We start from the raw sequence: 15,622 nt of genomic DNA, 5'->3' as shown, positions 1-15,622 counted from the left end.
ACCCAGCACCCAGAAACTAGGCTTTCGTGCATTGGTCCAGGGTAACTCCAGTGCATTAGAAGGCACTCTATGGCTTACGGTCCCACTCCATGCAGCCTATGAGTTTCAAGGGATAGACCTCTGTCGATCTTCTTAGAAGCCTATCAGCTGCCTCCTGTCTACCTCTGCCTGGCCTGGGGCATTCTACGCTCTCTCCTCCTCTCTTTCCCTTCCCTCTCCCTTCCTCCCCTCCCCCTTTTGCCTTTGTCTACTTTGTCTAGGACAATCAAGGAAATTTCTGGAAGGCTGAGAAGAGAGCCTAAAGTCTGCAGCAGCCATGGAGGGAGGACAGAGACAGGTCCTAGATGGTAGACGACGGGCCATGTCTACAAGGAGGTCATTTTAAAAAGGCACAGTGTATCTGAGCCTCTCTTTAAGGACAACAGGCTCTGGCAAACCTCCCAGCTTTTGGAGAACCATAGGACATCCTAAAGAGATGTCTTCTGTCCTGAGCTCATGAGCATGATGGCTTCTGGTACATCCTCGAGACTTCAGCTTTGCAAATCCTTATCCTTGTTATGGGACACTCACCCATAGCGTGATGCGCTCAACCCTTTCAGTGGAGGATGTTGGGAAATCAAGGTGCTTTCATCTCGGCCCACATGGATTTAGAACAGGTTTATTCACTCCAAATATTTCTAGAAACATTTCAAAACTGGAATCTTTTTAAAAGGTTTATTTATTTATTTTATGTACAAGTACACTGCAGCTGTCTTTGAACACACCAGAATAGGTCATTGGATTCGTTACAAATGGTTATGAGCCACCATGTGGTTGTGGGGAATTGAACTCAGGACCTCTAAAAGAGCAGTCATAAGAGAGTGCTCTTAACCGCTGAGCCATCTCTCCAAAAACCTGAAACTTTTAATGATAAACATTTCTGCTGTTGGCAATTAGTGAGTACAAACCCATATACCTTAAAATGTGCACACATGGGGTTGGAGATTTAGCTCAGCGGAAGAGCGCTTGCCTAGCAAGCGCAAGGCCCTGGATTCGGTCCCCAGCTCCGAAAAAAAAAAAAGAAAAAAAAAATGTGCACACACGTACAGGCGCACACACACATACACTCGGACATGCACTCCCCACCTCGACATACACCTTCACTGTGTATACATACACACATCCATCTACATGCATGTATACACTTATACCCCAAACACACAAGAGAAAGAGAGAGAGAAACAATTTGTACTCTCAAAAAGTCAGTGACCGTGAGCTATGATGACCACTAGATGGCAGTCTACAGTTGGGAGTAACTGCAGATGGCAGTTGGGAGTAACTTTTTAAATTGGAAATTCCAAAGAAAGGAGACTGTAAATGTCTCACGGTTGGTACAGTACTCGCCTAGCTTGCCTTTGCTATGGTTTGATGCCTAGGGCCATATAAACCAGGTCATTGCTGTAGTAATCCCAGCACTAAGGGGGTAGAGGAAAGAGATCAGGAGCTGGGAAGGGAAGAAAGGATCAATCTACCCTTGCCAAAAATATGCTTTTCCAGGAAATAATGTTAGCCATCAAATAAGCTTGCAAGTACCACAGGCCAGAATTTAACCCAGGAAGGAGAATCTCAAAGGGAAGGGTCTCTCAACGCCACCTTGCTCTCTTCTCATTTTCATAAAGACAGGTAAAAGCAAGTCCTGAACAAGCACGTGGGAACCAAACCCAGAGGAAGATTTACAATTCTGGGGTACGTTTTCATGAGTGGAGTTAACATCTGCAGGCTTGCGAGATCTGGGCTCCCAAAAGATTCTAGGATCTAAGCAAGCAGGGCTCAACCCAGAGGCACTGAGAAGGAGGACCACTCCCCCGGTAAGTCCACAGAACTGAGTGCAGAGATCAGATTTTCCCAGCCCCTTCTCTTTATCTGGAGCACAGCACCCCCATGCCGTCCCCGCCCCGTCGTCCCCCTGGCCCCCAGCACACACAAGCCTTCGATTGGGATCAGAGCCCAACCGACCATTACTGAATTTCTTGGTCTTCAGGATGGGCTCATCTGACCCAGTTTCCCCTGAGCCGGCCACTGGAACTTCTAGAAGGCTCCAGTCTGATGTACATGGCTAGTTTTATCTGCATTTGAACTTCAAAGGATAGATGGGCGCAAGGGACAGGACTCTGTCACTGGCTCCTCTGTTTTAAATATGTACGCGTTGAAAAACGAACAGCGGTTTTGAGTCAGGCAGACCTGGTTTCAAATTCAAGTGCTCGGAACAAGCCCTTGCTGTCACTGAGTGAGTGAAGTAATCTTCAGAGTGAGTTTGGCACAGCACTTACTGTTTATCTAGTAGGTACCAATACTTATAATACTAGTAATTATAACTCTGCTCGGGGCATACCTTCCCAGAGCAGCAGCTCAATTACCCTCAGAGATGTTCTCCTCTGAAATGAGAATCTTAGGATACAGTGGGGGAAAGTTTTTGCTCCGAGTCGGGGTTGGGGGCTGGGTTGGTGGTGATATGACTCATTGGTGAGGAAGGCTTGTTACTCTTCTGGGGAATCCCATTTTTCCAAAGGATCCTAATTTAGTATCCAGCACTCACACCCTCCTGTTCCAAACCTCTTGTGTCTTCAGTTCAAGGGGAGCTAACATCCTATTTTGATATCCATGGGCAAGCACACACATGGGACGTACATACACACAGGTATGTACGTTTTAAAAATTGCTTCCTAGGGGTTGGGGATTTAGCTCAGTGGTAGAGCGCTTGCCTAGGAAGCGCAAGGCCCTGGGTTCGGTCCCCAGCTCCGAAAAAAAAAAAAAGAAAAAAAGAAAAAAAAAGAACCAAAAAAAAAATTGCTTCCTATAAATTCCCTGCTTCTGAATCTGAATTTTCCTTTGAACAGCTGGTCCCAACGGGGAAGTGACCAGGAGGCTGGTTATCTGGACGGAGCTTGTAGAATAAACCCACCAGTCCAGGGGGCCGGAAGTCAAAGGTTTTTTCTCAAGTCACTATATTCAATTACCCAGAAGGCTCCATGGTGGTTTCTCCCCAGCAAAACTGTGAAGCCTCTGGAGAGACTGGAAGCGGAGAGGAAAGTCCGAGTGGCCAAAAACACTGAATCTGACACCAGTAATCTGAAGTTAGGGAGGACAAAAAAGAAAAACAAAGCCGGCCTTCTTAGCAATACTAGCTGTCGCCAAATAAAAGACCTTTGGAAGCCTGTGCGTGTACTGCCATCTAGTGGCTGGAGAAGGCATGGCCGGTAACATCCTGGACCCCGCTATGCGAAAAATTCTCCTTTGAAGAATTTATCGAGAGGCATATTGTCGAAAGCTTTTAATGATTCTCTAATTTTGTTTCATAATGTCCGCAAATAACTGACAAGTTTGTGATAATTATAGGACAGGGGTAGTTTACTCATCTGGCGGCTCAGTTGGCGTCTAGTTGGTAATGTCTTTGGGGAAGGGTAAAACCCATTTTCTCTGAAAGCAAGGGGGGTCCAGAGAAGCAACGAGGCATCTCAATAGCACAGTGCTGGCCTAGCGTGAAGAAGGCCACTCATTATCCCCAGGTAACACCCTTGTGTCCTCAGCCCTCTGTTCTCTGACTTCTAAATGCGTGTCCCTTGCTTCCCTTTTAAGTTTTGCTACCACGTTTAAAACTCCTTCATTTAATTTCTGAGTTTCGGGGAAAGATTCCGTACTTGCGGACGCTCTCCTCTGGATTTTAGATGTGGGCTCGTTCCTTTGCATCACTGGCCCTGAGACTATGAAATACTGCTCTCCATGGGCAGCCTGCTCCTCAATGATCACAGAGCCACAGAATTTGGGAGCTGTACCAAAGTGATAGGTTCAAAAATCTCTCCCAAGTATTCATAGTCTAAAACCTCCCAGGGCAATTTAAAACTTACTTACATTATATTTACTGACTTAAAAAAAAATCTAAGCCTGAGACAGCTAAATGGCTCTCACAGGGTAAGTCTGACACCTGAGTTTGATCCTTGGAAGGAGAGAGCAAACTCATAGTGATCCTCTGAGATGATCACACACCACACACACACACACACACACACACACACACACACACACACACACACACACACACACCAACATGCACACACATACAAACACACACACAAACACAAACACACACTACACACATATCAAACACACACACATACACACACACACAAACACATATAAACACAGACACATACACCATACACACAAACCAAACACACATTATTTTTACAAAGCCAAGAGTAGCTGTATCCCTCTGAAGCCCCAGGGCTGGGGAGGCAGAGCTGGGAGGATCCTTAGGACTTGCTGGCCAGCCATCCTGCGTCAGTGAATTCCAGGTTTCACTGAGAGACTGAGTCTCAAAAAGCAAGGTGAAGCCAGGGAGATGACTCAGTGGATAAAGTGCTTACTGCAAAAACATGGGGACCTGGGCTCAGATCCTCAGAACCTAAGACAGCTCTGACAGGGTAAGTCTGACACCTGAGTTTGATCCTTGGAAGCCAGACTTCAGAACTGCCTGGCCCGTATAGCTGAAATGACAAAGTCCAAGTTCATTAACAGACTTATTAAAAAAATAGTGTTGTGTAAAGCATGGCAGGAGGACGCCCGACATTGGCCATGGACTCCACACGCAGAGGAGGGCAGAGCAACTCACAACACCCACCCTCACACAAATAAAAACGCAGGCGACCGTTTCTGAGGAATGATGCCTGAGGTGGAACCCTGGTCTTAAAAGGCCTGTGCACACTTGCACGCACATGTGTGTACACACCTGCACACAGACACAGACCACACCCAAAGTGAAGGCTTATGTTGAATTTAGTCTCCTGGAACCTGGGGTCTTTCATATGAGAATCACATGCGAGTCACCACATTTTGGAGAGTAATTCATGCTTCCTGTAGCTGTGATAAATGCTGTATGGCCAAAAGCGACCTGGGAAGGAAAGTTTCTCTCATCCTTCTCTTCCAGATAATAGACAATCACCGGGGAAAGTCAGAGCAGGAACTTGGGTAGGGCAGGGACTCAAACACTGCAGGATTTTAAAGGCCAGAAACCTTTGTGCCTTACCTAGTATCAGTGACAGAAATACAAATGAAGCCCGGACTTCTACACGTGAAGTCTGCCCACTCCCTTCTCTGCCCCTCCCTCCCCCCACACCTCCCAAGGCCCTGGAAGATATACCATTTCAAATACCCACACCCAGGTTTCTCAGCCGCATGCTAGTGCAGTGTCACACATGATTAGCTGGAACCCATAGGACCAGGTCACCATGCAGGCAGCCAGGAGGAGGAGTTACGGGAACAGGGCCCACCATTCCAGCATACAGATCAGGAGAGCCCAGGAGAGTTGTGTGTTTCACATGCATACCCTTGTTCCCAGAGTCTGGACCAGAAAGAGCTGAAACTCTGATCAGGGGAATGAATGAAGCAGCAATCAGACAAGTTTCTGGGTACCAAGAAAGGAACCCCTGTGTCTACTAGAAAACCTTCAGGAGGGTATCTGTTTCTTTATTACTGGAAGGCTTGGCAGCCTTCTGGAGATGTCAAAACTTTGTCTTATATTTTTAGTTGTGAGCCTAACCTTTAATGGCTAAGCCATCTCTCCAGGCTGGCTCACAACCATCTATAAAGAGGTCTGATGCCCTCTTCTGGTGTGTCTGAAGGCAGCTACAGTGTACTTAAATATAATAAATAAATAAATCTTAAAAAAAAAAACAACTTTGCCTTAGTTTCCGTGTTGGTTAGGGTTTGTTTGTTTGGTGAGTTTTGTTTTTTTGTTTGTTTGTTTTTGTTTTTGATTTTAACACAAGCGACAGTCATCTGGAAAGAGGCAACCTGTTGACCTGTAGGCAAGGCTGTGGGGTACTTTCTTGATTGATAATTGTTGCAGGAGAGAGAACCCAGGTCGTCGTGGAGGGTGCTGTCCCTGGGCAGGTGCTCCAGAGCAGGCTGAGCAAGCCATAGTGAAGAAGCCAATAAACGGCGTTCCTGCATGGCCTCTTCCTTTGTTCATGCCTTAATTCTGTCCTGACTGGCTTCAGTGATTGATTGCGACCTGCGCGATGAAATAAAGCGCTTATTTCCCCAGTCGCTCGCTCTTGGTCATGGTGTTTATCGCAGCAACAGAGACCTAACTAGGACAGCTCCCATCGTAACGGAATTGGCGGTGAGCTTCAAACTAATGTGCCACACGGGTTAAAATCCCATTTTGTTTCAGTTAGCTGTGGAACCGTAGACGGAGTGGAACCCAGGAAAGCAGCCAGGACCTGGGTGTAGCCACCAGGGTCTTTGTTCCCGGGCACCCGCTTACCTCCAGCACGGTCATGTGAGAAATAGGATTTCCAGCATCCGGGGCTTTCCAGAAAAGGGCGCGCCTCGCCCCAGGTTCGTGGTGTTTAAACAGTTGGTGGATCCACGTTTGAAGATGATGTAGCCACAGCCTCTGTGGTTTTGTGAGACAGCAAAAAATAGTTTAATGGTTCAATTAGCTCCTCGAGGAGAGACGCGGTGCTTGAGATCTGCCAAGTAAGCAGCGTGTAGCCTCTGTGGGAGAAAAGGAGTCAGCGACTTCTGTTGAAGATGCTGCTTCCTGCACAGCCAGATGTAGTCTGCATTTCCTTATTGCTTTTTCCCAATAGCTGTGCTCAGGGGGGATAAACTTTACTTAACCTAATTAATTTTAATCACAGCTTTCAAATCTCATACTGTGAAAAGAATTACAAATTGGAATACATTAATAGAAGCCATAGTTTATGCTGCAAGCTAATCATGAAATGTGCATTTACATTTTCTGCATGAGTTTGCAATTATCATTAAAATAAAAAAATCTGTTATGTCCTTTTAAATTACCAAAATGCGAACAGCAGATTGAGCAGGCTCAGTGTGTGTGTGTGTGTGTGTGTGTGTGTGTGTGTGTGTGTGTGTGTGTGCGCGCGCGCACGCGCGCGTGCTAAACTGCTAGAAGAATGTCTAAATTTCCAAGAAAGAGATGACTACCTCCATTTGAGTTACCGTGAGACGGGATTGGCAGCGCTCTAGGACGTTTTTGTTTTTAAATAACCTTTAAAAGCAATGACGCTGCAGAAGCCTCACCTGCCTTAACAAGCAGTCCTCCGAGTTCCGTCCAGAGATAACATATTCACATATCTTCATTCTTCCCTCCCCTCGCCGTAACACCACACACATGTATCTTCACTTTGGGGTTCTCTGAAGATTTCCACATTGTCAATATAATATAACTGGTTCCTCAAAGGATTAGAGATAGTTTAAATAAAACACAGGAAGCATACTCATAACATTCTAATAAAAATTAGTTTGGGGCTGGGTGGTGGAGGTGGAGGTGGAGGTGGAGGTGGAGGTGGAGGTGGTGGAGGTGGAGGTGGAGGTGGTGGTGGTGGTGGTGGTGATGCATGTCTTGAATCCCAGCACTTGGGAGGAAGAGATAGGCAGATCTTGGTGAATTTGAAGCCAGCCTGGTCTACATAGCTAGTCACAAGACAGCCAGGGCTATACAGAGAAAACCTGTCTTGGAAAATAAAACAAAGCAAAAAAGTTGTTGGGCTGGAAATACAGCCTAGCTGGTAGGAGTTTATGTAACATGCACAAAGGGTTCAGTCTCCTGCACCACTTAAAACTGGTTGTGATGGGGCTGGAGAGATGGCTCAGTGGTTAAGAGCTCCGACTGCTCTTTCTGAGGTCCTGAGTTCAATTCCCAGCAACCGCATGGTGGCTCACAACCATCTGTAATGGTACCTAAAACCTTCTTCTGGTGTGTCTGAAGACAGCTACAGTATATTCACTCTACAGTGTACTCACATATGTAAAATAAATAAAAAAATCTTTAAAAAAAAATACTGGTTGTGATGGCACACCTGTGATCCCAGAACTGGGGAGGTGAGGGCAGAAGGTTCGGGGGTTCAAGGTCATCCATGTATACACACACACATACACACACACACACACACATACACACACTTATACATATATACACACATACATATATATACATTGTGATACACATATACATATATACATATGCATACACATATACATATATATATCGTGAGTTGAAGGCCAGCCTGGGTCCTTGGATTATAGCACGGGTGTGACTGTCCCCACCACACACACAGGAGACCTAGAGAGTGGCCACAGAGCTTGGGTCTAGTGAGGAAATAGAACAGCTGGGTCAGGTGGGCTGCGTGTACTCTGACGGAGTGTCATAAACTACTACTTCAACTAGGAAACTCAGCCCCTTGATTTCTGAACAGCGCAGAGAGAGGGGCTCACTCCTCTCAGTAGGAGGTTTCCGGAGGGGAGCAGAGGGAGAAAGCTGCAGTTGCTGGCTTTTGCACACATTGACCACTCATAAACATTTGCACTTGCACACACTGTCAACATTTGCACTCAGACAAGAGGAAGGCTTGGCCAGTTTCCCATGGGTCCGAGGCCTTGATCATGGGTGCCATGTCAGACAGTTCATTCCCTCAGGGCTTCCTCAGTGCTCATAGAGAGAATGACCTTAAATAGTAGGATTTGCACCTACAGTCTTAGGTTTCGACCTGGATGAGTTTTGGTGTTTGTTTGTTTGCTTTTTGTCAACTTGACTCAAGCAGGGATCATCTGAGAAGAGGAACTTGGGCGGAGAAAATGTCTCCTCCGTTAGATTGCCTGTAGGTGCGTCTGTGGAGCATTTTCTTGATTGGTGATTGATATGGGAGGGCCCAGACCACCATGGGCGATGCTACTCCTGGACTGGTGGTCCTGAGTTAGATAAGAGAGCAGGCTGAGCAAACCATGGAGAACAAGCCAGTAAGCAGCATTTCTCCATGGCTTCATCTTTAGTTCCTGCCTCCCTCAACCCCGACGTCCTTCAATGACGAACAGTGCTGTGGAAGTGTAGGAAAAATGAACCCTTTCTTTCCCAAGTTACTCTTGGTGGTGGTGTTTTATCACATATTACACATATATAATATACATATATATTCAACATATGTATATTCTGAATGCTTAACCTGGATGCTGGAGAGATCTAGGCCTGTTTCTGAGCACTAGCTCATTCCGGTTTCTACTTCCTGTCTCTCCATTCTTCCAATCAGGAATCAGCAATCCTCCGATCCTCTGTGCAGGCCCCTGAGGGTCCGCCTAGACTCCATAGATGAGCGTAGGAGGAGATAGCGAGTGAGGGGGTAGGACCTGGCTCCTCAGTGTGGTCATCAGCGCAGATACCACTGTAGAACTTGTTAGGAATACAGACAGTTGAGCGCAGACTCCGTGTGCATCTCTACAAGTCCACAGGTGAGCCCTGTGCTCGTGGGAACCTGGAAAGCATGCGGGGGGGGGGGGGGCGCTCCAAAATGCTAGAGGTTCCCAGCCATTGCCTGGAGTTTTAGAAGACCTGGCTTTCCCCTGTGAGTGCCCACATGCTATGCTGTTTTTCCCTGGCCCCAGGCTTAGCCGGTCTCTTCTGAGAGCTGTCCTTGCCACTCTCCTTAAATGTCACGAATCTACGGAAGCCATCAGCCCAGCCCGAGTCTCCATCTTATTCCCACAAGCTGGAGGGAAAATGGCATTATGACGACATTTCTACTCCAGCACGGTATCATAAAGTTGTGTGTATCGTTTGCACGCTCGGTAACCCTGCAGGCACACCGGGGAAGACGTAGTTAATCGTCTGACACCCGATGTCAGGCACATCATGGATACCCTAAAAATGCTTATTTCGTAAGACAAAGCAAGCTAAGCCTGGTGCGAGGGGCTTCCCTTTGTCCGTTGAAGTTTAATTACGATGAAATAAAATTACTGCCGAGTCAGAGCATTTGGGGAATCTCTGTGAAACCTTACAACCAAAGTGGAAAAGGCGGATCAAAGGGAAATTAGATGGCAATTAGAGAGAGAGAGAGAGAGAGAGAGAGAGAGAGAGAGAGAGAGAGAGAGAGAACTGGCATTTTAATTAGAGAATATTATTCTCATAGAAATGAGGAACTCCCAGGGAAATACTTGAGACCTTAGAGCGTCCCCCTCATGTTTCCTCTCCAGCTAACACAGGACCTGCTGAGAAGCCTTGGTCAACTGCAGCCAAGAAGAGCACTTAGCACTGTGCTTGCTAACGCTCACTTTTCTCCCTCCTGGCCCAGCAGGGTTGAAAGCTCACATCTTGGTCAGCATTTGCTGCTGAGAGGTTAGAGGCGCTGAAAATAAGCTTGCCCGTCTCCGTGCGTGTGAACCTTCACATGGGAAAAGTAATGTTTATCTCGCTTAACAACAATGTTAGTAAAACTGAAAATTTATGACCAGAATTATGCCACAGCAAACAGATACCTTACACCAAAAATTAGGAATTGTCTCGGTTTAGGATTTTTTGGTTGTTTGGCTGCTGGGACCAGAGGTATAGCCAGCACTCATGGTCAAAACCTAGGCATTTCCAAACTTTTTAAAAAGTATTTATTTTACGTGTATATTTTGCCTGCGTGTTTGTCTGTGTGCCGTGTGTGCCTGGCGTCCCCCAAAGGTCAAAGAGTGCATTGGATCCCTTGAATTGGAGTTAGGGGTGATTGTGTTAGGAACTAAACCCCGATCCTCTCTGTAAGAGATATAAGTGATCCTTTCTGCCAAATCTGCTTTCTGGCCCTGAGATGTAGGTTCTAAAAATAGAATACACTTCACTTTATGGGATTCTCACTCTACTGTAATTTTTCTCATTTCGCTGGGGATTGATGAAAACCAGTTTGGTTCTGTGCTTGGGAACATCTCATTTTAATGACCCTTAATCCACTGGATAGATGCACTAAAGAGCTAAACTAGCTCCCCCCCCCCCCCCTCTCTCCTCTTTCTTTTTCTGAGACAAGCTCTTGGCTGGCCTTGAAATCACAGAGATCCACCTCCCTCTGTTTCCCTCTGTTGCTGGGCTTAAAGATGTGCACCGCCATGCCTGGCTTACTTAACTCGGCCTGTGTATTCTGTTAAAACCTCAAAGCTTGGCTTGTAGAAAAGAGACTTAACCTGTCTCTGGTGGCCTTTGCAGTGTGTTCTTGGCCTCTCCTTTACAGCATACGCTATGGGGTAGGACTTGCTGGGAATCAGTCTTGCAGCCTTGCCAGGCCAAGTCCCAAATACCAATCAAAATAAAAAATCTGACCTGAGAAATCGGGAGAGAGATAGAGTGAAAGTGGAAAATAGGAAGAGGAGGGAGAGAGAGGGTGGCTTGTGTGTCGGGGAGAAATAGAGGAAGAAAAGGATGTAGGGATGAGAGAAATGGGGGATACAGAGAGAAAGAGAGAAGCTTTAGCCGCTCAGTCACTCTAGTCTGAGTCTTCCAGAATTATCTCACGGGTTCTGACCTGAGCCCACTCTCCCTTTATACTCAGATCAGGCTTGAGCCACAGGCTCTAACTCTCACACGTACATGGTTACAGAGGCTTGTGAGTTGTACCAGGCTCTGCGGCCACTGGAAGTCCATTGTAGTAAAAGCAAGGGGGCAAACGAGAAGCCAAACCCAATGGCTGTGGATTAATCCGTGCTGATTGTACATCTTTATTGTGTTAAAATGTAAGGTTTGGCCAAGTGTGGTTGTGCACACCATTAAGCCCAGCACCGCGGAGACAGAGACAGCTGGATCTCTGTGATTTCGAGGCCAACCTGGCCAATATGGTGAGATACATAAAGTTTACCTCTTCAACAACTAGCTAGAGATTAAGGAAGTCCACACTGCTGTGCAGCCATCTCTAGAATCCTTTCCCTCTCCAAGCTGCATCATGGAACCCATCAAATCCAGTTCCTTGCTATGTGTGGTGGTTTGGATATGCTTGGTCCCTGGGAAGTGGCACTGTTAGGAGATGTGGCCTGGTTGGAATAGGTGTGGCCTTGTTGGAGGAAGCGTGTCACTGTGTAGGTGGGCTCGGAGGTCTCCTCGTGCTCGAGCTCCACCCAGTGCAGAAGAGACCTTCCTCCGGCTGCCTTCAGGTCAAGACGTAGAACTCTCAAGTTCCTTCTGCAGCACCACGTCTGCCTGGATGCTGCCAATGCTTCCTGCCATGATGATAATGGACTGAACCTGTGAAACTGTAAGCCAGCCCCAGTTAAATGTTTGCTTTTGTAAGAGTTGCCTTGGTCATGGTGTCTGTTCACAGCAATAAACCCTAACTAAGACACAGAGCCCTTCTCCAGCCTCTGATCTTCATAGGTCCCTCCTCTGAGGGGAGTCACGCCATTCTCTCGTGACTCGAATGTCTTACTTAGACTTCTCGGTGCTTTACAGGTTTACCGACTACAGCATGGGCCAGAGCACCCTTCTTCTTAAAGGCTGGATAATATGTCATGATGTGTACCGACCATCTACTTTCATCCAGTGGGCTGACACCTTCCGGTCGCAGGAATGTGGGTATACAAGTTGTTATTTGAGCCTGCTTCCGTTCTCTTGTCTCTAGATCCAGAAGTGGAATTCTGAATTGTACAATTATTGTCTTAAATTCTTTGCAGCAACTCTGGCTGTAGTTAAGGAACGTAGTAGCTATTTGTAGGAATTTTATCGAACTTTCTTGTTTGATTTGCAGTTTCCCTCTTCTTGTTTCTTGCCGCCCCCACACCCCCTTTCTTTTCCCACGGGATCTCTTGTAGCCTGGGATAGCTTTGAACTCCTATGAGTCAGAGGACGGGTCTGAACTCATCTTCCTGCCTCTATTTCAAGGTGCTGGGATTAAAGAGATGGACCGCCACACCCAGTAAGATCTGTTTGTTTGTTTGACCATCCAGGTAGAAATAAAGAAGAGGCCATCTGTGAACTCACTGAATGAGTGCCGTGCTCCAAGACCAGGAAATGAGGTTCTTCTTTGCCTTTTAGGTCAGTGTACTAGACGGTCTCACATGTCACTAATTAAATTAAAAAGAAAATCAATGAAGTGGCATTTTTCTCAAGTACGGCAAAATAGCTACCTTGACATTTTATAACCAGACAGCCCCAAGTGGCCTCCGGCTGAGGTGAGCACGGATTTCTCTGGTAAGGTTTGAATGTCAGTGAGAAAAACGTCATTGTTCCCAGAGCCTGGCCTCCTTTGCCTGCATCACCCTCTGCCCTTCTGGAAAGAACTTAGACTAAGGGAGGGGCTGTCTCCCATTAAAAGCCTGTTTCCATGGCAACTGGCCTTCATCTTCAGTGTAAACCAGGAAATTCTATTAAAGGATCAGCCAGGCAGTCGGCTGCTTCTGAAATGGGGTTTGATATCAGCTCTTGGCTTCACTCACCCGTGCTGCCCAGTGAGCTTTTGGACTTGGCAACCTTGCTTTTGTCCAGTGTGAGGAATTACATAAAACCACGTGAAGCTGAGTTTCAGGCCGGGTCCTGTGGTGTGCCTTCAGTATGACCATAGTGATCAAAACTGGCTTGCTGGAGAGGAACTGGAGTCAGCTGGAGAGGAGGACGCCATTGGACGCCATTTCATCTTGGCTATGAAAACAACCGTATCCAAACATGAGCAAAGAAAGCAAATAACGGAATTGCATCACACTGAGGATTTACGTGTTTCTAGAAGCATCTTTTACAGCTTCCCCACTATTGAACACTGGGCAGGAGGTTTGGGCAGCTTAGATGGACCAATAACACCAAACCCAGACACTATTCTTCATGCCAAGGAGCACTTGCTGACAGGAGGAGCCTTGTATAGCTGTCCCCTCAGAGGCTCTGCCAGAGCCTGTCAAATACAGATGCAGATGCTCTCAGCTAACCATCAGACTGAGCCCAATGGAAGAGATAGGGGAAAGACTGAAGGAGCTGAAGGGGTTTGCAACACAAAAATATCAACCAACCAGATCGCCCCCCCCCCCCCCCCAGAGCTCCCAGGGACTAAACCGCCAACCAAAGAGTACACATAGAGTAATCCATATGTAGCCGCATATGTAGCAGAGGACAGCCCTATGTGGCATCAGTGGGAGGGGAGGCCCTTGGTCCTGTGGAGGCTTGATGCCCCAGTGTAGGGGAATGCCAGGGCAGAGAGGCAGGAGTGCGTGGGTGGGCCGGTAGGTGGGAGAGCATTCTCTTAGAGATAAAGGGAGAAAGATTTGGATGGGGGACTTGCAGAGGGGAGACAAGGAAGTAGGACAACATTTGAAATGTAAATAAACATAACCAATTAAAAAAAAACAGCCAATAACTGCATTATATCTCTCAGCAGGATGGTACTGAGGGAGTAAGACAGTAATATGTGCTAGCAGATGGGCGATGTGAAAACATTGTGCTAAGTGAAAGTGAGAGGCCAAACCTACTTCATCTTGGAACTGGACTCCATCTTAAAAGAAAAAAAAAAAAAAGGCCTGAGGAATTGGCCGGAAGCTGTGCCCACACTGCACCGATGTACCAGGAAGGACTCCGCGTCTTGTCCTTGACCAGAGTTCCTCCTACATACTTCTTAGCAACAGTTAATCGGAGATTAGTCTGATCATTTCAGATGTACTTTCAGACCATTCTCGATTGTGTACCGCCTTGCTTCATGTACCAAGTACCCTGTAGGCTTAAACAGTCATTCAGTTAGATGCCTGACAGACTAGACCCCACCTCACGTATTTCCGTTTCCTACAAAACCTTGTTCTGATGACAGGTCGGGGCTGCCTCTCTGAATACTGTCCTGGGGGCTGGCAGTGAGTGAGCCCGAGCTCGAGTTTGTAATAAAGAGACTGCAATGTCAGAAATGGCTCGTTGTGGTCCTTTGGAGTTCATGAACGTTTCCTGGCACAACAGAAGGAGCTAGACACAAGATTCCTTTAATAAGAAATAGCCTGAGTAGGTAACCTACAGATAACAGAAAAAGTAGTGTGCTCCACAGGCCACAGAGGGGAGATGAGCGAGAGCTTAATTGGGGGAGAATGTTCTGTCGGGATGTAAAATGCTTTGGAATTAAGATAGAGCTAGTGGTTGAAGACAGCTAATTCCTAACTTAGTTATTATGTTAAAAAAGCATAGCAAGGAGGAAGATAAGGGGAGGTAAGGGAAGATTCCTCTGAGAAAGTGGCATTTAAGTTCAGACCTAAAGATCAAGTACAAGTTAGCTGGAAAGGACAGTCATGACCACTGGCAAGAAGGAAGTGATACTCTGTCATTCAGCAGTGTCTCCATTCTACCCCAAAGATCAAAGCTAGTGAATGGTTACAGGATGGAGATCAGCCATACTAGGCAGCCAGGGAGAATTACCATATGTAAATTTGAAATGACCATATGCAAATACAACACAAGATCGCAGAAGGGACCTTGTGCTGCAAGAGTGGTGTTAATTTGAATTGGTGATGGGAGGACTCACATAGAGGATGTTTTGCTATGCAGTGTGTTTTGCACAGTTAACCACTGGAATTTGAAGTGATTGGAGCACCCCATTCAGCTCTCACTACGCTGGGGAGCAGTGTCTATCAGGTTTGATGGGGGCTGTGTGAATGTGGGCCTGTGCTTTTCCGCTGTGCTTGTCATCCTGGCCCAGAGAAGCAGTAATGTGGCTTTTTAGTGCTAGCTTCTGGATGCTTGACTTTCGGTTGCATGAAAGTTCTTAGGCAAGATAGGGTTTTTCAAAAGGACCATGCAACATTTACACTGACATAACTGTGTCTGTGGGAGGCTTTAGCTTGATATAAGAAGCATCAACAAATTCACTGA

This window comes from Rattus norvegicus, chromosome 5 (assembly GCF_021556685.1).
Source record: "Rattus norvegicus strain SHRSP/BbbUtx chromosome 5, alternate assembly SHRSP_T2T, whole genome shotgun sequence".
NCBI lineage: Eukaryota > Metazoa > Chordata > Mammalia > Rodentia > Muridae > Rattus > Rattus norvegicus.
Note: the sequence above shows the minus strand (reverse complement) of the source record.